Below are 23,168 nucleotides of genomic sequence, written 5' to 3' on the forward strand. Positions count from 1 at the left end.
GATAATGATTTTAATAAGTCTCAGATACAGATATATACAAATGTTGGTTTGATGATGACTTAAAAAATAATAAGTGAAACCCAAAATTCTATGATCAGTTTTTTTCATTTTATTCATGTTGAAAAAGTTATAAAGTAAACTCATTGGAGATAGTAAATGAGAAATGACAAAAAATAAAGGCAATCGGGGGGAAATCAGAGGGGGAGATGAGCCATGAGAGACTATGGACTCTGAGAAACAAACTGAGGGTTCTAGAGGGGAGGGGGGTGGGGGGATGGGTTAGCCTGGTGATGGATATTAAGGAGGGTACGTAATGCATGGAGCGATGGGTGTTATACGCAAACAATGAATCATGAAACACTACATCAAAAACTATGTAATGTAAGGTGGTTAACATAACATAATAAAAAAAAACAAAAAAAAATAAAGGCAATCAATAAAATATATGAATCTAGAATAAGCAAAGTTTTGTAGGTAAGGTAGAAAGATCTCTATAACTTTCTCTTACAAATTATTACTTGATTTGGTAAAGGCAGTTGAAATATGAATTTTCTGTCATCTTAGCTCTTTTCTTCTATTTGTCCTCCTCCTTGACTCTTCCCATTCTTTGTCATTCTCCTTCTTTTCCTCCTTCTTCTGCTACTACTATTATTAAAATTATAATTATTACTATTACTATAATGACAGCAATCCCTCAATGAATTACTCAACATTTACTCTAATCCAGGGACTGCACTAAGTTAGTGCCATTACATTATTTTATTTAATCCTGACACTGTACTCATGAGGTAAGAACTATTATCATTGTAATTTTTCCATTGAAGTAACAGTTTGAAATAAGTCAAATGGCTTTTTGAAGGTCACATAGCTAAAACATACAGTGTTGGTGCTGATATTCAATCCTATCTGATTCCAGGGTCCATGACCTTAAATGCTCTGTTAAGTTGTCTTCACCTAGCATAAGAGTTTCACTGGGCTCAAATTAAATGAATCAATAAATAGAGTCAATATTCTATCACAGTCTGTCAGTTTTCTGTTTTGGTTATTTGTTCACTTAATTTTTCCTTTTCTTTTCTTAAGGGCAACCCATGAAGTTTACCACCTCAGATATGAAGAAAATTGTTAAAACAACAATGTCAACAAAAAGTCCTTACTCTAGGAAAATGCCTTTTGACAAGCCAGAGAGACATTAGATGAGAAATATGAAATTCCTGTCTCATTCTCTTTTAATGAAATCAGCACTTACTATTCCCTTGTGTCAGACCCTAGGGTGTGGAAGGGAAAGACAAGAGAATCTCTAGTAGAAAACATGATAATTTGAAGGACTTAAGAAAATCAGGACTGGTGTGCCACTTTTCCTGTCATTGCCTATGGGAAGGAAAAGTATTCAGTGATCCCACACATTTCATGTGGTGCTATATCCAACAGAGCAGGCATATTCCCATGATAGGGTAGCCATGATGGGGGGATATCTGGGAGAGCAGACACCCAAGATACTGCATACCACAATATAGTGACAAAACCAAACCAAACCAAACAAAACAAAACAACAGACCAGATTCCCTCAGCTTTCCAGAAATGCTTAAGGATTGGTGGGAAGAAAATGTCAAGAGGGTCAGGGAGGCTATGGAACAGTTCAGGTGCATTCCATAGCTCCAGAGTATGGCAAGTATCACATTTATCAGATCCAAAGGAAGCACAAGGAACCAGTGACACCTCATTGTACACCAGAATTGGATGTTCAGGAGGCAGAACAAATAAGCCACACATTGGCAGACAACAGCTTAGGGAGTGCAGGGATGAGACCAGACCCACAAAGAATACCACTATGGGGATAAATATGCTTGCTTCTGAAGACAGACATCATGGGAAGCATGAAACCCTTTGAGAGAAGGCAGAGTGTGCTGACAGGAAGTAGAAATTTTCAGAATAAACTAGTGCTTACCCAAGCTGGGGGCATCACAATGCCTGACTTCAAGCTATAACAAAGGTGTGATCATCAAGGCAGCATGGCACTGGCACAAAAACAGACACACAGATCAATGGAATAGAATAAAAAACCCAAATGGACCCACAACTATATGGGCAACTCATCTTTGACAAAGCAGGAAAGAATATCCAATGGAAAAAAGATAGTCTCTTCAATAAATGGTGCTGGGAAAACTGGACAGCCACATGTAGAACCATCCTCTTGCACAATACACAAAGATAAACTCAAAATGGATGAAAGACCTAAATGTGAGAAAGGAATCCATCAAAATCCTAAAGGAGAATACAGGCAGTAACTTCTTCTACCTCGGCCGCAGCAACTTCTTGCAAGACACGTTTCTAAAGGCAAGGGAAACAAAAGCAAAAATGAACTATTGGGACTTCATCAAGATGAAAAGCTTCTGCATGGCAAAGGAAACAGTCAACAAAACTAAAAGGCAACCTACGGAATGGGAGAAGATATTTGCAAATGACGTAACAGATAAAAGGCTGGTATCCAAGATCTATAAAGAATTTATCAAACTCCACACCCAAAAAACAAATAATCCAGTCAAGAAATGAGCAGAAGACATCTCCAAAGAAGACATACAAATGGCCAACAGACACATGAAAAAATGCTCCACATCACTTGTCACCAGGGAAATACAATTCAAAACCACAATGAGATACTACCTTACACCAGTTAGAATGGCTAAAATTACCAAGACAGGGAAAAACAAATGTTGGCGAGGATGTGGAGTAAGGAGAACCCTCTTACAACTGTTGGTTGGAATGCAAGCTAGTACGGACACTCTGGAAAACAGTATGGAGGTTCCTCAAGAAGTTAAAAATAGAGGGGCGCCTGCGTGGCTCAGTTGGTTGAACGACTGCCTTCGGCTCAGGTCATGATCCTGGAGTCCCGGGATCGAGTCCCGCATCGGGCTCCCTGCTCGGCAGGGAGTCTGCTTCTCCCTCTGACCCTCCCCCCTCTCATGCTCTCTGTCTCTCATTCTCTCTCTCTCTCAAATAAATAAATAAAATCTTTAAAAAAAAAAAAATTTGTTAAAAAAAAGAAGTTAAAAATAGAACTACCCTACAACCCAGCAATTGCACCACTGGGTATTTACCCCAAAAATACAGAGTTAGTGAAAAAAAGGAGCACATGCACCCCAATTTTCATAGCAGCAATGTCCATAATAGCCAAACTGGAAGGAGCCAAGATGTCCTTCAACAGATGAATGGATAAAGAAGATGTAGTTCATATATACAATGCAATATTACTCAGCCATCAAAAAGGATGAATAGCTACCATTTACATCGATGTGGATGGAACCGGAGGGTAATTTACTAAGTGAAATAAGTCAACCAGAGAAAGACAATTATATGGTTTCACTCATACGTGGAATATAAGAAATAGCGCACAACATCATAGGGAAAGGGAAGGAAAACTGAATGGGAAGCAATCAGAGAGGGAGACAAACCATGAGAGACTTTTGACTCCAGGAAACAAACTGAGGGTTGTGGAAGGGGAGGTGGGTGGGGGGGATGGGGTAACTAGGTGATGAGCATAAAGGAGGGCATGTGATGCGATGAGCACTGGGTGTTATATGCAACTAACAAATCAATGAACACTATATCAAAAACTAATGATGTAATATATGTTCGTTAATTGAATTTAAATAAAAATAAAATAATAAAATAAAATAAAATAATAAAATAGCACTTACCCTAAAACCTAAGTAAATCCAAAACAGAGACTTTTAAACAGGAAACAACAGAGTTACCTTGAAAAAGCAAGCTTGATCCAAAACTAATGATGTACTATATGTTGGCTAACTGAACATAATAATAATAATAATAATAATAATAAAGCAAGCTTGAGTTTGGTTTCACACCTGCCTCTTCCCAACACTACTTCAGTCAGGTTAAGTGTTCTAGCAAAATCTAAAATTACTTGCACCAATAGGAATAAGTCGTTGTGTAACTCTGGGTGGTACTGCATTAATCTAGACCAATCTATACTAAAAAGACAACAACCACTCCCACTGGCTTAATTTTCTAAACACAAGAGTAATTCATGTCAATTTTAATCAATAAAATAAAAAGAGAAGCTATTTTGACTGCTCTGCAAAAAAATGACTAAGATCATTTTTTATTTCAACCATCTATTTTGGAGTATAATATTCTAAAATACATGTTTGCCTAGTGATATAAAGTAAAATGTCAATCATCACAGGAATAAGATTTCTAATCTCTCCAAACATTTTTTTCCACCTCTTCACTACAAGAGCCATTTGAATTATTGCAGGCTGTTATTTCAGTGGAAAAATTAATATGAGGTGACATTATAAAATCATTCAAGTTAGGTATTTCCATAGTTTCTATTTAAAAAAAAATCTTAAAGGAATCAGAGGCTTATAGATAATCCACGTGATTGACTCCTCCAATTAGCGCTTAGGCACTATCAATTCATACACCCTACATTACTACAGATAATGTCTCTTGATTAGTATTACAAGTCTAATGGTCAAAGAGATGTTATATGTAGAACAGAGATAAAATTAACTTACATACCCGGGACAATATTAAGAAAATAGCCTACAGTGCTTCCTGTGGAATAGTGAAGGAAGAGGGCATTTCTGTGCTGCTGGACTTTCTTGTGTTTCAGAATGCACTTATATGGTTTTCTGTTTTTTAAAATAGTTTTTATTCTGTCAGTCTTTTAAACTAATGTTTGTTGCTGCATATTTTCCAGGATATCATTGTTTTACTGCCCTTATAGTATGCAAATTTAATTGGAAGAATAAAACATTTACTTCTAATCTGCTTATCTTTTTAATGTATAGATAGGTAGTATTTGAATAAAGTCAGTGTTTTAAATGTGACAAAAAATTTAAATAATATATAGGTTAAAAATTATATCTGGTATTAATGGACACTTCAACTAAAATAATATGATATCCCAGAAAATAAGAACACATGCTAGCAAAAACATTGATAGGTGGATTATTACAAGGAGTTGGATAAATATATATTAAAAATCAACTAAAAAAAAAAAAATCAACTAATCAAAAATAACTAAAATGAATCAAGAAAACACTTCTCTGATATAACAAGAATTCATCTTAGCTAACATTGCAGCCCTGCCCCCTTTCTTGAAATCTCTCCCTACCTTGTCATAAAGCCACAGTCACCAATCAATTAAAAAATAAATAAAAGGAAAACCAAAAAAAAAGCAAAACAAACTGTGAAGTTGACTCTCCCCTGCTCAGTTACCACATTTGTCAGGCTCAGATCATTGTCCATCCTCTCTATTCATCTCTCTCATGTACTGGGAACTACAACTCAAATAAAAGCAAATATCAGGAAGAATGTAGCCTGGCATAATTCTGTTGCATCAGAGTTGGTAGAGGTCTTAAAATTCACACACCTGGGTTGTGGGGTGAGTGTAATAGATGGGATGCTACTAAGGTACTGTAATTATTTCTCCTTATATAAAAGAAGCAAATTATAGGTAATATTAATTTTTGTCTTTGATAATTGAAGAAATATAGGTTTGATGCTGATTATAAGATTCCTAATTCTAACAGTAGTATGGAACACATGCACTAAAGGATCGTTACCTAAATCCTGGAGACACAAACATACTCTGCAGTGCATTGTTGGTCTTACCCTAAATGAGATCTCCTCTTCCACCACCAGTACCTGAAACACAAACTCTGAACACAAATGTCCAAATTCTCACAAAGACCCTATGACTATTGGCAGGTTTGGAGAGCTTAACTTTCAACTTTGTATTGAAGCATAAACCTTGACAGAAGCAAAAGAGGTCCCACGGGTAGTTCAAAGTTTGTAATAACACCCGTAGCCCCAAATGTAATTTCACTCTGGAAGAAAGCAACCATAATTCTGCTCCTCAGAATTTCCATAGATTAAGATCAAAGAAATATTATCTCATGATCAAAGATTATTAAGACACAAGGAAACAAGCTATTCTGTGTGAAAGTTAGTATAAACAGGTAATATTATTTTTAGAACACAAAGGATTTCATATATTAGAATTATCTGATACATAATATGGAGTAACAAATTTGAACTTTGAAAACATGATTGATATCATAAAAATGAGTATCATGACATTGTTTTTCAAAAGAGCAAACAAAAAGATGTGTAATAGAAAAATAAATTTTTATTCTTAAAAATTTTGTAATGGAGTTTTATCAATAGCATGTTAGAGAATCATGAGAGTTAGTGGACTAGAAGTTAGGTCGGAAGACAACCAGTATGGAAAAGAGAGGTGCAAAAAATTAGATCTTTGAGAGAAAGGTAAAAAAAAAAATATGATCGCTAAAATAAAAAGTTCTAACATACCTCTAACCTAAATTTCAGGAATATGGAACTCAAAATAATATATGAACACTATACATGTTATATGAACAATATATATTGAAGAGACAATACATGGCAAGATAATGAGTAAGAATCTCAGAATTGACAAAAGAGTGACTCCCTATTATAATAAATTCAGCATAACTAATCAGGCTTCATAAAAAAATTAATCTAAACCTGTGTACTTGGAGTAAAATGCTAAATTACCAAGGACATAGAGAAGGTTTTAAAGCAGACTGCAAGGAAAACCAGGTAATTTACAAATGAATAGCTGGCAGGATGCATCTCAGAAGCAACAATAAGAATTTAAGAGGATAAAGGAAAATAAGTGTCAGTTGAGAATTAAAATGTCCTGCAGATTCTGCCTGACAGGAACTAGAGTGGGATACAAATAAGGGGGAAAAAAAAACCCACAAAACAGAGATTCTGAGTTTACCACCAACATCTAACCCAACTTCCAAAAGAAGTCCCCCAGACAAGATGAGAAATTATCTCAGAAGGAAGCCCTAAGATTGAAATATTATGATGAAAATCTCTAAATTGAGAAATTAAATAAAAATCATCCTTAAAACACTAGAAATTATTAGTAGATCAAAGAGAAAGGGGATTATCAGAGTTAAGTGTTCTAATGTCCTTTGGGGGGAAAAATATATATATACATATATTTCAGAATATATATTAGGAAAGGGTTTAAAATATTGTTTTGCATTTACTAACTTAAATGTGAAAATAATAATTTTAAACATAATCACGAAACAGAAATAGTGTTGCAAAACAACAAAGGAGAAAATACATGATGAGCAAAAAAACTAACAAAGAGAAAACTGATAAACTAGGCAGACCAGGAAAGAAAAATTTGAAAAAAGAGAGAAATAGGAATCAAGACATGATAGTAAAAATGGGATCAAATATATCTCAATAAACAGAAATACACAAAGTCAGAGTTTCTAAGACTGCATTTAAAATTATATCTTGACAAATGCTGTTTACATCTATGAAGGCATACCAAAGACAAGGAATGGCAATTTTTTCTGTAAAGGACCAAATGCAAATATTTTTGTCATGCTGGGACATATGGTCTTAGTAGCAACTATTCAACTTGGTTGTTGGAGCATGAAAGCAGAAATAGACCATAGGTAAATGAATGAGTATGATTGCACTCTGGTAAAATTTTACAAATAGAAGGTAGGTCAAATTTGTCCTACGGGACCTAGTTGACAACCCTTAACCTCAGCTATAGAAAGAAATGTTCAAAATAAGGGAGAGAAAAAATATGCCGAGTAACCAAAAGAAAGAAAGCTTGAGTTAAGACAGAAGGGATCCATTTACAATTGCACCCAAAACCGTAAGATACCTAGGAATAAATCTAACCAAAGAGGCAAAGAATCTGTACTCAGAAAACTATAAAATACTCATGAAAGAAATTGAGGAAGACACAAAGAAATGGAAAAACGTTCCATGCTCATGGATTGGAAAAACAAACATTGTGAAGATGTCAATGCTACCTAGAGCAATCTACACATTCAATGCAATCCCCATCAAAATACTATCCACTTTTTTCAAAGAAATGGAACAAATAATCCTAAAACTTGTATGGAACAAGAAAAGAGCCTGAATAGCCAGAGGAATGTTAAAAAAGAAAAGCAAAGCTGGCAGCATCACAATTCTGGACTTCAAGCTCTATTACAAAGCTGTCATCATCAAGACAGTATGGTACTGGCACAAAAACAGACACATAGATCAATGGAACAGAATAGAGAGGCCAGGAATGGACCCTAAACTCTAGGGTCAACTAATCTTCGACAAAGCAGGAAAGAATGTCCAATGGAAAAAAGACAGTCTCTTCAACAAATGGTGTTGGGAAAATTGGACAGCCACATGCAGAAGAATGAAACTGGACCATTTCCTTACACCACACACAAAAATAGACTCAAAATGGTTGAAAGACTTAAATGTGAGACAGGAGTCCATCAAAATCCTAAAGGAGAACACAGGCAGCAACCTCTTCGACTTCAGCCACAGCAACTTCTTCCTAGAAACATTGCCAAAGGCAAGGGAAGCAAGGGCAAAAATGAACTATTGGGACTTCATCAAGATAAAAAGCTTTTGCACAGCAAAAGAAATAGTCATCAAAACCAAAAGAAAACAGACAGAATGGGAGAAGATATTTGCAAATGACATATCAGATAAAGGGCTAGTATCCAAAATCTACTAAGGACTTATCAAACTCAACACCCAAACAACAAATGATCCAATCAAGAAATGGGCAGAAGATATGAACAGACATTTTTCCAAAGAAGATGTCCAAATGGCCAACAGACACATGAAAAAGTGCTCAACATTGCTCGGCATCAGGGAAATCCAAATCAAAACCTCAATGAGATACCACCTCACACCAGTCAGAATGGCTAAAATTAACAAGTCAAGAAACGACAGATGCATCCCACCAGGGGATGCAGAGAAAGGGGAACCCTCCTACACTGTTGGCGGGAATGCAAACTGGTTCAGCCACTCTAGAAAACAGTATGGAGTTTCCTCAAAAAGTTGAAAATAGAGCTACCCTACGACCCAGCAATTGCACTACTGGGTATTTACCCCAAAGAGACAAATGTAGGGATCCGAAGGGGTACGTGCACCCCAATGTTTATAGCAGCAATGTCCACAATAGCCAAACTATGGAAAGAGCCAAGATGTCCATCGACAGATGAATGGATAAAGAAGATGTAGTATTTATATACAATGGAATATTATGCAGCCATCAAAAGGAATTATATCTTGCCATTTGCAATGACATGGATGGAACTGGAGGGTGTTATGCTGAGCAAAATAAGTCAATCAGAGAAAGACATGTATCACATGATCTCACTGATATGAGGAATTCTTAATCTCAGGAAACAAACTGAGGGTTGCTGGGGTGGCGGGGGTGGAGAAGGGATGGGGCGGCTGGGTGATAGACATTAGGGAGGGTATGTGCTATGGTGAGTGCTGTGAATTGTGCAAGACTTGAATCACAGACCTGTACCTCTGAAACAAATCATACATTATAGGTTAAAAAAAGAAGAAGATAGTAGGAAGGGAAAAATGAAGGGGGGGAAATTGGAGGGGGAGACAAACCATGAGAGACTATGAACTCTGAGAAACAAACTGAGGGTTCTAGAGGGGAGGGGGTGGGGGGATGGGTTAGCCTGGTGATGGGTATTAAAGAGGGCACGTATTGAATGGAGCACTGGGTGTAATACGCAAACAATGAATCATGGAACACTACATCAAAAACTAATGATGTAATGTATGGTGATTAACATAACATAATAAAAAAAAACGTTCAGTGCAAAAAAAAAAAAAGACAGAAGGGATCACTTCATAATGATAGACATTTAAATCCAACAGGAAGATATATTTAAAAATTTAAATGTACCTAATAAAATAGCCTTGAATACCATATTTCAATAATTCAAAAGGTACATTTTTAAAATATATTTTTAACATCTCTAGAATAAGGATGTTCTCACATCCAGAGAATTTTACAATTGCTGTTAACCTGGCAACAAATATGAAAAAGTTGTTATTCTTAGACTGTGTGTAAACTTAATCCTTAATCTGTCGGCATAAATGGACACCCTGAGACCCTTGATGTTCCAGTTCAGAAGCCCTCTAAGCACTATTCCTGGAAGGAACACAAGTCATGATTGTCTAAAAACCTTTTGTCACAATGAATTCTCATTATCCCAGCTTGCAGAGTGTTAGTGATTCAGAAAAGTTTCTGTAGACATTAATGTTTTACTCTTCTAATAAATACTTTATTACCATATTCCACAATACTGTGCAATACTGCATAGATATGATATGAAATGGAGAAATACACATTGATGACTCTTAAAAGTCATACATAAGTGTGAGATTTCAAATATTAACAGTTACACTTAATTCACTTAATTTTGTCAGCTTATATTTTCCCTTTTACTTATACATGTGTGATATACAATCATTGATTAACAGTAATTATTGACTAATCAATTTTTGATACATAATAATTAGCAGTGTTTGTACAAAGTGGTACATAAAATGGTGTGTGTTATATTATGGGGTGTCTAAGACTGGATAAAATGTGGAACCTAAAAATTGATAAGCTATAGGGGGAGATTGACAAATCTATCATCATGGTAGGATATTTCAACATACTTTCCACAATGATTGATTTCTCAAGAAGCAGTACAAGAACTTTGTGAAGAAAGGGAAAAAAAATTATTCAGCATAATTAACAAGGGACATATATTAAATTTGCTAATAAAAATTAAGAACAAAATTATTTTCAAAGGTCATTTACAAAACAGTGCTCAGCTCTAAAATAAGTCTCAATATATTTCAATATTTGAACACAATTTCTTATCAGAAACTGCTTCAATTAAAAATAAATTATAGGGGTCCCAGGGTGGCCCAGCCAGGCTCAGCCAGTTAAGCTCCAATTCCAACTCTTGGTTTCCGTCAGAGTCATGAGACCGAGCCCTACATCAGTCTCTGTGCTCAGGAAGGAGTTTGCTTGAGATTCTCTCCCTCTCCCTCCCCCCCACAACTCACTCTCTCTAATAAAATAAAGTCTTTAAAATTGTTTAATTAATTATAAAAGAAGATACATATTTTTAGTTTAAATATCTTACATTTTTAAAATATGATATGAATTTGAAATTTTGGTATTTGAAAAACAAAAGAAGTACACATTTCTAGAGTGCAACAAAATCTATTTTCAAGAAAATGTGTGGATATACATTTTTTTTAAGGAAGAAAAATGCTGATGTTTAATAATGTATGCTTCTGTCCCAGAATTAGAAGAAGAACAGAATAAATCCAAAGTAGAATTAAGGTAATAATAAAGATGAGAGAAGAATTTCATGAAGTGGGAAACTATAAACAAATCAACAAACCAAATTGACTTGCCATTTTAGTAATTTGAACTACAATTTGTTTTTATCAGGCATAATAAACATAATTTTCAGGATGATATTTATTGCATCAAATAAGGTGCACCTATCTAAATATCCTATATTTACTCTCATTTAACTTAAACTTGAAATACAGTGCATTTCTCTGCCTGTATTAAGGTATAATTATTAGCATAGACTACTTTAAAAATTTATATCTAAATTCTTACACTTTGTAAGAAATGTTCAAATAAAGTAGTCCAAGTAGAAATCTAAGGAGTCCCAAGATAAATTGTTCATCATTTACTTTAAATCTTATTTCCAGCCCATAGAAGCACTGTTTCTTACATATGGTTAGTGGTGAGGAATAAATAGTTTACAATGAGAGAGAAAGAGAGAGAGATTTGTGACTATGTATTAGTGAGAGAGAGATGCAGATTCTAAAAGTAATTCATTTCTCTACTTTCATTCTATTCTTCTGAGAATGAGCGCTTACTGTATTTCCTTAATGTTTGAAAAAGAATGTGGAAAGATCCGAAATATGGTTTTCTGTCAACAGCAATGATACCCCAAAATATTAGAGCAGATAGTGGGGGAACACATGTGGGATAGATAACTATATATTTTTACCTTAAATTATGGAAAAACATGTAGAGATAATAGTAAAATGACTTCCCATATACTTATCACATAGTGTCAGCAATGACTAATTCATGTTAATTTTGTTTCATCCATATCCCCACCCGTTCTCTCTATCATCAATGGATTATTTTGAAGAAAATTGAATATATCAAAACTATACCTGTTAGAAGGTAGAAGAGGGTCAGTAAAGTAACCTACAGACTGAGAAGTCATTTTAAGACCAAAAAACAAAGCAAGCCATTCCATAACTTTTACAGAGTCTTATCAGGGTAACTTATTGACAGGGCGGGGTGATGGATGAGGGGAGTCGCTATCCAGTTAGTCTGCAGCTATTCTCCGCCCCCCTCTTCTACACCCACTCAGGACTTTAATCCCCAACTTTTATGGAGCAAGAGGTACGCTGGTGAGTTCACAGGGTAGGCATCTAAAGTGGTGCCACCTGTGCACCAGAGAATCTCTACTAGTTATCTAAAGTGGGGCCTTCTGTGCACCAGTCACCTCTACTAGTTACCTAAAATGCACCACTTTAGGGAAAATCAAAACAAGCCTTCCCAAGTTCTAGTCAGCACATATACTAACCTCCATGGAGCCTGGAACCCTGAGGAGCTCATTGCTTGGGCATGAACAAGATGGAGGGCCAAAGATGAAGTCAGTGTTATCAGCACTTCTACAATATCCTACAAATATTTCAGCACAGATATATAAAACATAAGGACTCTTCCTAAAAATCATTACCACAATATCATCACACCTGATATTCTACAAAAAATCCCATTATCATCCTATCTCTAAACACTGGTCATAACTCTCTAATTTTCTCATAACGGTTGAGTTGTTTAAATCAGAATTCAAAGATTCACACATTGCATTTTGTTGATATATTTTTTGGGTCTCTTTGAATGTATAGGAACCCCCCCTTTTTTTTTCTTGTAATTTATTTTCAAAAGAAATCAGTTATTTTGTCCTTTGTTTCTTATAGAGTGTTTCACAGTTTGCATTTCACTGATGCATTCCTGTGCTGGCATTTAATATATTTCTCTGGCCCCTGTATTTCCTGTACTCTGCATGTTATATGTCAAGTTTTAATCTATTTCTTGTTCAAGTTCTTAAGAGTACTTTGGGGGCACCTGGGTGGCTCAGTTGGTTGCGCATCCAACTCTTGATTTCAAGATAGAGCACTGGGTCTGGTTCCCCGCTCAGCAGGGAGTCTGCTTAAAATTCTCTCTCCCTCTCCCTCTCCCCCTCTCAAGACTCCTGTATGCTCACTCTCTCTCTCTCTCTCTAAAATAAATAAATAAAATCTTTAAAAAAATGTAAGAGTACTTTATAAGATAATAGATGTGTACATCCACCATAAAAAAATGTATTGTCTCTTTTCTTTCTCTTTCCTATTTCCTTCTTTTCTTTCTTCCTTTCTCTCTTCCTCCCTCCTTCCCTCTCTTTTTTCTTCTCTCTCTCTTATTTTCTAGATGTTATCAGTCAATGATTGTATAAGCCCAGGTCTAATATTTCATTAGGGGGTGGTTAATTCCAAGAATTCATCGGGTCCAGCCCACTTCAGCACAATCAAATGTATTAATACAATTACATTCACCTATAAATTTGTGCCTGAAAAAGTCATTCCTCTTAATTTTACAGCTGCTGTGCTCAGATTGCCCTGGTGACCTTTCTTATTAGTAAATTTTGGCAACTTGGAGGTTCTCAGGCTTTCAGTGCACCCCCTCACCTCTTGTTTTTGCGTTCTGCAGACTTTCTGAGAGCATATTGTTTCTGCTTGTGGTGGTTTGTCATATTTTGGGCTTCAAGATGACTCCTTGACATTTAGTTTTGTTTCAAATGTTTTCTGGGTGTTTCTGGGTTTAGTTTCTTAATCAGATTTTGTGAATGGGTTTGGAAATTTTCAAAAACTACAGAGCTGCTGACATCTTACCTACTATCTCTTGAAGATAGTTATTTAAGTAAAATGTCACTAATGTTCATCCTTCCAGGTTTCACCAGCATGCCAGATAATATTCTTTTTTTTTTTTCCTAGATTCTTACTGTCCTGAATACTCAGGAGGAATATTAGTGCAATCAACTCAGCTGGGATAAGAATGAAGAAAATGGTTTGTGAATTGCCTTGCCTGGTGGTTTATAGGGGGCTATTGTTATTGTTATGTTGTACCAAATATACAAGATGAGCATAAGGGGAAATAGGATGCTAGTTGTCATCAGGCATTTGGAAAAAAGTTTTGAGTATTTTTAACGGGCAAGACTTATTCAAGGTGCACTTAGTACGAGGCTAACTCAGTAAAGGAGAAAATTTTAAAGGGGCTATGAAGGACGGTCCCCTGCTACTCCATTGAAAAAAGAAGATACAGATAAACACAATACCTTGAAAAAAGGCACTTTAAACACAGTTGATTTTATAAATCAGATGAAATGTTGTTGAAATTTCATGAGATTTAGAAATAACAATAATATCACAATTCAATATACACCTAGCACTATGTTATATGCTCTCATGTACATTATGTTTAACCTTTACAACAATTCTATAAGGTAAGTGTTCTCATCACCCTTTTACAGGTGGGGAGGCTGAGGCTGAGAAAGGTCACATAATTCACCTTGGGTATCACAATCTGAATGTGGCAGAGAACTTTCCAAACACCAAGCTCTTAACTATGTGACACTGTGTGTTTAATCATAGGAAAACAATGTGCCAAAAAAAAAAGAAAAAGCTCTCATTCATAGCAAAGGTGAAAACTATTCAGCCGATGAAATTAAGTATAAATAACAGTAAGCAAAGACTTAAAACTTTAAATTAAAAACAGAATGTGGTGTAAATAACTGACCCTAGGTTGTAGCTTAACAGCAAGTTAAGATCTAAGAGAGAAACTAGACCCCTGATATAAAGAGGCGTGTCAGTGCTCTTGGAGGAGACATTGAAATAGGTGATTTAAGAAAAAGATAGCATGAAATTAATTTCCCTTTGACCCAGCTTTACCAGCTCTGACTATAGAAATGATTTTTAATAATAATTTTCAATCCTCTTAAGCCAAGAGAAATTATTAATTATTTGATTATACCAAACCTACCCTATAAGTTTCATTTATCTTTCATAGGATATAAAATTTGTTTTTAGAAGAAATTTTCTACGTTTATCTGCTCCTAAATTCATTTCTTTACATGCAAGTATTTCAGGCTAGCTCCAGTCAATGGCCTATTAGCATAAAATTTCACTTCTTGTACTTAATTTAAAAGATATACTATCTATTCTTGTCTAAATCTTTATGAGTACTAGCTAAAATAATTAGCTTTCTGTTCAAAAATGATTTTGTAATATTCCATGAGGTATTATCTGTTATATTGCTTTTAGTGCTTACCTCTAATACCTGATAGCTTGTTGTAAAATCATTTACTTGCTCCCCATTTTGAAAGAAGAATGAAGGATTCAAATTCTAATTATAACATTACAAATGGAAGCTTGATATTGAGATAAACAAATTATCTCAAAGACTGATACCATTTCTTGACAATCAGAAAAGTGAATTATTTGACCTACAAAAGTCTTCTTTTCTTTTCTGATTTTCCAACTAGCTCACTTGCATCTTTTGGAGGAGTCTGTTCTATTTCCTCTTGTGCTTTCTGTAACCTTTAAATATAAGCAGACATTTACTTTACTTTTACCTTTAAAAGTTTACTTGACAGTAGGTTATTTTGAACTGAACTCAATGAGCAGGTATTCTACAAGAGCAATGGAATAAATGGGAGTAGATTCCACGCAGGTGTACCAACATCCATTTGGTCCACGGGAATGGAGAAGACAAAGAAATATTGGTTGTTAAAAGCACATTGTGTGCATAGCATTGTGCTAGACGCTCAAGGAATTTCATTAGTCCTCAGAAAAGAATGTAGGTGGCAATAATTACATATTGAGATTATCTATTTAATAGATAAACAAGGTGTCATACTTTAAAAAGGAAGCAGAATCTCTTTACAAATCTTTCTGAATCAAAAATCTATGGTTTTGTCCTAACCCATCTTTTATAGTGTTTTTTTTCTCTGGGAATATGATTTGAATACACAGCCTGGAATATTGAAAACCCATTTCAGCCTGTCTCCATGTGGCTGTTTCTCCAAGACCGAGTTTCAAATTGATATACATCTGACAGAAGCAGGAGAAGGACTTCTCATGGTCTTTGTAACTATACCTCCTATGACAAAGTGCTTTTCACAGGTGTGGTAGTTCTGGCAGAGGAAGAAAGACACATAACCATCTGGTAGTGAGTGGAGCTAGCATATTTTTCAACATATGTATTTTCAAATTCACATTAACGCAGGGAAATACTTTCCCTCTCTTTTAGACAATGCAAAATGGAGGCTCAGAAAATATAATGATGTAGTGGTTTTATACTGTTTGAACTTGGCTAAGCTGAGACTGCCAGCATTTCCTTTCCTGTGTGGTTCTCGGGCTTGGCCACCGAAGAAATGAGTGTGAGAAGGAGAAACTGGGGCAACAGCCACCTCCCCGTGTAATCCAGGGTGGAAGGTGAGTGCTGCTGCAGCTCACACGTGTTTCTGGTGCTCTGCTGGCTCACTTTGTAGGCATGGGGCCAGACCCACAGCAGCTCTAGCTCCTGGAGCAGAAGGGCTTGCTTCAGCTTTGACAAGTCCTTATCAGCTCCCACAATTGTGTATGGTCTAATCTCATAACTAAATTTTGTATTCACCATTACTCATAGTAGTTTTACTTCCTGATTGAACCCTAGATAATATATTCCCTACTTTCCATACAGGTGATCCAAGGCTAAGGTTCAAACTTTAATCTATCCATAGAGTACATGCACTCTTCCCTTCAACAGAGTGAATATTTACAGTGAGGAGGGGAAGGAAAGTGTATTTTCCTGCTCATTAATAATACTATGACTATAGCACTTTTCCCAGACTGAGTTCTTCCTTTTAGTTTTGTATGTGCAGATGATTAAAAGGAAATGCATTACTACTGCTAAAGTCTGTGTTGCACCACCACATATTCAGCCGTCCAAATACCTCTCTACTAGATAGTACTCATTAAAAAATTAAGAAATGTTGTTCTGGGCTTAAGAGCTCTTTATTATTTTTCATGCATCATTGTAAAGCTTTTTCATATTAAATTATATAGTCACTTAAAATGTTCATCTTTCCTAGATGCACTTTTTGTAGCTATAATCTATCTGCATCTAGGTGATTCTGGTCTCTCAAATGGTTGAGAAACTTCTTTATTGGGTAGTTATTCCCATTTATGCTCTGAGTGACCAATTTGTATGTTATATTAACTGACATAATATCCCCATTGTATTTAATGTATATTTGACTTAAAAGCTGTAATCTCACCAAAATGCTGTTTCTCAGTCAATTGTTTTCATGGTCTTAGATTTCCACAAGGAATCTTTCTAGAATTTATCAGCAAATAATTATCTAAGGGTACTATTCCTGCTGTAAAATATTCTCCACTCTTATCAATAGAATTTTCACATTATCAATAGCTTTATATTTTACTTAAAATCCTTGGTTTATCTATATGGAATGTTAATAAGTGAATCTGCCAGTTTCCCAAACCCCAATATCAAGTAAAGAATATTAATTCTTTAATGATGTAATAATCCATAATTTCTCTTAGAAATTGTTTTATAAGCATTATTATCTTTAGAAACACAAGATCTTTGCAATAGAAAAATAAATTCATTTCCTTTCAGTATTTAAAGATGATTAGGCTGAAATGTACACATTGTGTGCAATAGTTAACAAAATGATTTGTTTCTAAGATTCTACATGTGCACTAAAAAGCACTCCTTTTATTAAAGATCTCCAGTCCATGATTTTGTTAAGAGCAGACATTGATTAATTTCCATGAGTTAAATTTAATTGCAATCTTATTTACTTTATTTCATACCTTTATGCAAATCAGATGAGGCCTGTAAACTCTTCTGTCTTCATTGAATGAACTTACATATTAGGGTTGACTTCTCTAATCAATATATAAAACTACTCTTATGAGGCTCAGTTTTCACTTTACCTACCCACTGTAACTGGTGAACAATAAAGGATCACCAGGATAAAATAATCCAAGGGGCAATTTGCCTTAAAATGTTTTCTGAGTTCCAAGTTCCCTTGACCTGAATTAGAAACAATATGCAAAAATCTGGGAAATATATACTTTTATATATAACTTTGAGGATAATATTTTTAAATCATTCTTTAAAATTTTGAAGTACATAGTATATGGTAAGTTAAAGGTTTATTCTTCACTTTTTTTTTCAATAAAAACTCTGTTAAGTCTTGTAAGGACTTCTCATTGTCTCTCAATGTCTTTTGTCTCTTCTCTCTGTAGGAATAACATTTTTGTTTGGACACATGGCCAATTAGCATTTTGCAACCTCTTTTTCAGATAAATATGTCCATGTGACTAAGTCTTGGCCAATAGGATCTCATGTGGCTTTCTCCTTGAGCCTTCCATAAGTTGTATTTGGCAGAAGTCTTTGTTCTTCTTTCCCTTTCTTTGTTCTATTGTCTAGAACATGAATGTGGCCACATTGGGCCATGAGGATAAATGCCACACAATAGAAAGGACTTAAAGTTAAGGTGAAAGAAGCCTAGAATTGAGGATTTCTTGGAACAGAGCTAATTAGCTTGCTCCAGAATGCCTATTTCCATACTTCTACATGAACAAATACTAACATTCTATATTGTATAATTATCCTTATTTTAGGGTTTATCTAATGCACAGCATAACCTAATTCTAACTGGTATGGTAACTGTAAACTTAAGAAGAATTATCAATGATGCCTTTGATATTAATATACCTGAATTTGTGATTAATATTTTTTAACTAGTTTCTAATATGTTGAATAGAACCATTACATAACTATCAAGCCAAGTCTCTAGGACCTTAACTGAAATGAAGGTAATTATCTAGCCTGTTTACTATATATGAAAGCATTATGAATTATTTATATAATTGAAAGGACAGAGACAATTCTTTCTTACACTAGTTTAAACTAGATTCAATTTAGGTTTTCTAAAAAAATATTTTTGGTGTAGATATATACAAGAATATTAAACACAAAGTAGATAGTCAATAGTAATAAGAACTAATATGTATTATATATACTATGAGACAGACATTTTTTAGGATTTAAACTTTATTAGTACATTTTCTTATAAAACCTTTTGAAATGGAAAGCAACTTTTACTCCTCTGACAAGCTCTCTGGACAGATTCACAGTTAAATTTTTTTGCCACAAGGGCATGATGGCATTTCTGGGCCCTTTCCTATACAGGAACTGGAGGCAACTCAGTGCACTAAATATCAACTCTCTCTCCTGATTCTTGCTACAAATTTCATAAAACATGTTGGTTTGATAGAAGTCTATCGAGCAGTTTCCTCTCAATCTAAAACTTAAGGAGAGAAAAGCCCTTTTCTCTTCAAATTCCTCTCAGACCATCTCTATGAATTGGGCTTGAGGTAGAGAATATGGGATATAAACTGTGTCTCATTGCTGACTTTCTGAAATCTCTCCAGTCATCCTTTCCATTTCTTTGGCTTTCAATGATGGGATATTATTATTTCTTTTTACTCTGGTTTTTGCCATGTAGGGATTTTTGTGAAACTCTTGTTTTTACTAACCACCAGCCCATGGCTTATGGTAAATCATTCTCAACTGTAGCTGTATTATCTCCCCAGGAGACATTTGGTAATATTAGGGACCTTTTGAGTTGCTGTCACAGTAACTGATTTGGAATACTGGCATTTTTTCTGGTGCAGTGTCTAAGGATGCAATTCATTGCTTGTTGATCAAGATTGCCCCACAAAAGAAGGACTGCTTCTCCCAAAAAAGCTAGTAGTCACACACATTGAAGCACTGGGGACTAAATGATAAAGAGGGTACAGGATTGGAAACCAGCTTAATATAACAGAACATACATTCATATATCATAAAGTGCTCAATATTATCCTACTAATGAGTTAAGGCTACTTTCCAGTTTAAAATATCCCTCTGGCTATTCATAACCTGGTCCTAGAATCTGCTTGCTCTCAATTAGCAGAATGTCCCACTTGCTCTTTATACTTGGCCATATCAAGTTCATTTTAATACCGCAAATATGTCAAGCTCTCCCAAGGACTGACTTATTTTGACACTAATGATTTCCTCAGCTTGAGCTATTCATTCACTTTAATATCATATTAAACTTATAAAGGATTACATAGGTCTAAGTTTCAAATTCATCTATAAAAACTTTTTGACCTGAGATGGGTGACTTTAAGCAGAAGAAAATTGAATATATTATCACTGGGTTTCTTTACATTGATTGTAATGATTGGTTTACATTGGAAATTCTTCCTTTAAAGAATTTAAAATTCTTTAAAGGAAAAGAGTTGGTTTAATTTATGTATTTTTAATGTCCAACAAAGTATATAACTCATAGCAGATTTTTCAAGAAATATTTGTACAAAAAGTAAATTAGAAGAGAGCAAGGAAGATTTCTAATCCAGACAAAACGTTCTGTGCTTCTCTTCCTTCCTTGCTGCTCCTCCTTATTAAGTGTAACTAAAAACCCTAGAAACAATGCAAGAGACAGCAAAAGGAAAACTTGTAAAGGTAGGAAGAGGAAAATAAACTGGCTTGAGAAGCCAGGAAGAGAGGAACATTATAGCAGCCAGGTGTCTTGTATTTCCCCACTGAACAGGTCTGGCATTTCCCAACCTGGGATTGGAATGCAGCCCGGATAGGCTCATTCCTCCTCCAGACTAAATAGAAGTCCTCTGAACAACATAAGATGAGTTTGGCACCACTATCAAGGGCAATAGATAGGGAGTCCCACTAACAGAGGAACAAAAATACAGAAGAAGCAAACAGAAAAAAAGAATAAAATGGCAGACTTTAAGTACTATAATACCAATAATTACCTTAAGTGTAAAAATCTATATACACCAAAGACAGAGATTGGCAAAATAGGTACAAAAGTATGATCCAACTATGTGTTTGCAAAAATTCACTTCATACTCAATAGCATAGGTATATTGAAATAAAAGTCTGGAAATAGATATCATGAAAATGTTAATAAAAAAATAAAAGAAGCAGTCTTATTACTAACTAATGAAGTAGACTTTAGAGCAAAGAACACTTCTATTGACAAAGTAGGAAATGAAATAATGATGAAAGGATCAATTCACCAGAAAGTTATACAATCTTAAGTGTGGACATGTCAAACAAACAACAATCTCAAAATTCGAAAAGCAAAAAAATGTAGAGCTGAAAGGAGAAATATATAAATCTATAATTATGATTGAAGATGTTAATATTTGCCTCTCAGCAACTGGTAGAATTATTACACACAAAAAAGCAAAGATACAAAAGATCTGAATAACACAACCAAGTAACAAGATCTAATTGACACATATAAAGCAGTTAAACAAAGGCAGAAGAAAAAAAAAATTTTTTTAAGTTCCTATGTAATACTCACCAAGGAAATCATATCTTAGGCCATAATACAAATAACAAGTTTATAAAAGTCAGAATCGTACAGTGTGTTCTCTGAGCCTAGTGGAATCAAATAAGCAACCAGGAAGAAAAGGCAATAACAAAATCTCCAAACATGGGAAAATTAAATAAATAAGTCTTGGGTCTAAGAGAAAGTCTCAAAAAAAGTATAGAACTAAATGAAAATAAAAATATACCATATCAAAACATAGAGGGTAGCTAAACATAGCTAGATTAGTGCTGAAAGGAAAACAGTAGCACTAAGTGCATACAGTAGTACAAAAACGGTCTTAAACTTAAGTTCCTATCCCAAGAACCTAGGAAAAAAAAAAAGAATAAAATACATCCAAAGAAAGCAAAAGGAAAGAAATAATGGAGATAATGGCAGAAAAAATAAAATTAAAAATAGAAAAACAATAAAGGAAAATCAATAAATAAAAGCTTGGTCTTGAAAAACATCAATAAAATTGATGAATCTCTAGCAAGTATGACAAAAATATAAAAGAGAAAACACAAATCTTAGATAGAGGGGGTATCATTACAACCCCACAGTTGTTAAAAGGATAAAAAGGAAATTCAATAAGCATCTTTACGCTCATACATTCATGAATCTTTCAAAACCACAAACTACCAAAATTCAGCCAAGATGGAAGAGACAACCTAAGAGAATAGTTCCAACATCCATTAATTAAATTGAACACAATTTAAAAGTTTCAGGCCCAGATCATTTCATTGGTGATTTCTACAAAATATTTGAAGAAAAATTAACACCAATTTTACACAATCTCTTCAAGAAGATCAGAGAAACTTCACAATTCAATTTATGAGGTCAGTTTTAACCTAATGACAAATCCAGAGAATGAATGTAAAAAAAAGAATATTATATAGTAATATCTTTCATGTGCTTAGACACAAACATCCCCAACAAAATATTCCAATTAAATTCAAAATATATACCAAGAATTATATACTATGATCAAGTGCAATTATTGCAGGTATTCAAGTCTAGATCAGTATTTTAAATCAATCACTGCAATCTATCATCTCAAGCTAAAGAAGAAAAACTCTTTTTAAAATTTTTTATTGTTATGTTAATCACCATACATTACATCATTAGTTTTTGATGTAGTGTTCCATGATTCATTGTGCATAACACCCAATGCTCCATGCAGAACATGCCATCTTTAATAACCATCACCAGGCTAACCCATTCTCCCACCCCCTTCCCCTCTAGAACCCTCAGATTGTTTTTCAGAGGGTATCGTCTCTCATGGTCTGTTTCCCCCTCCGATTTCCCCCCTTCATTCTTCCCCTCCTGCTATCTTCTTCTTTTTTTTTTTTTCTTAACATATATTGCATTCTTTCTTTCAGAGGTACAGATCTGTGATTCAACAGTCTTGCACAATTCACAACACTCACCATAGCACATACCCTCCCTAATGTCTATCACACAGCCACCCCATCCCCCCCCCCAACTCCAGCAACCCTCAGTTTGCTTCCTGAGATTAAGAATTCCTCATATCAGTGAGGTCATATGATACATGTCTTACTCTGAGACTTATTTCGCTCAACATAACACCCTCCAGTTCCATCCACGTCATTGCAAATGGCAAGATCTCATTCCTTTTGATGGCTGCATAATATTCCATTGTATATATATACCACTTCTTTATCCATTCATCTATCGATGGACATCTTGGCTCTTTCCACAGTTTGGCTATTGTGGACATTGCTACTATAAACATCAGGG

The sequence above is a fragment of the Halichoerus grypus genome, chromosome 3 (genome assembly GCF_964656455.1).
Source record: "Halichoerus grypus chromosome 3, mHalGry1.hap1.1, whole genome shotgun sequence".
In the NCBI taxonomy this organism is placed as follows: domain Eukaryota; kingdom Metazoa; phylum Chordata; class Mammalia; order Carnivora; family Phocidae; genus Halichoerus; species Halichoerus grypus.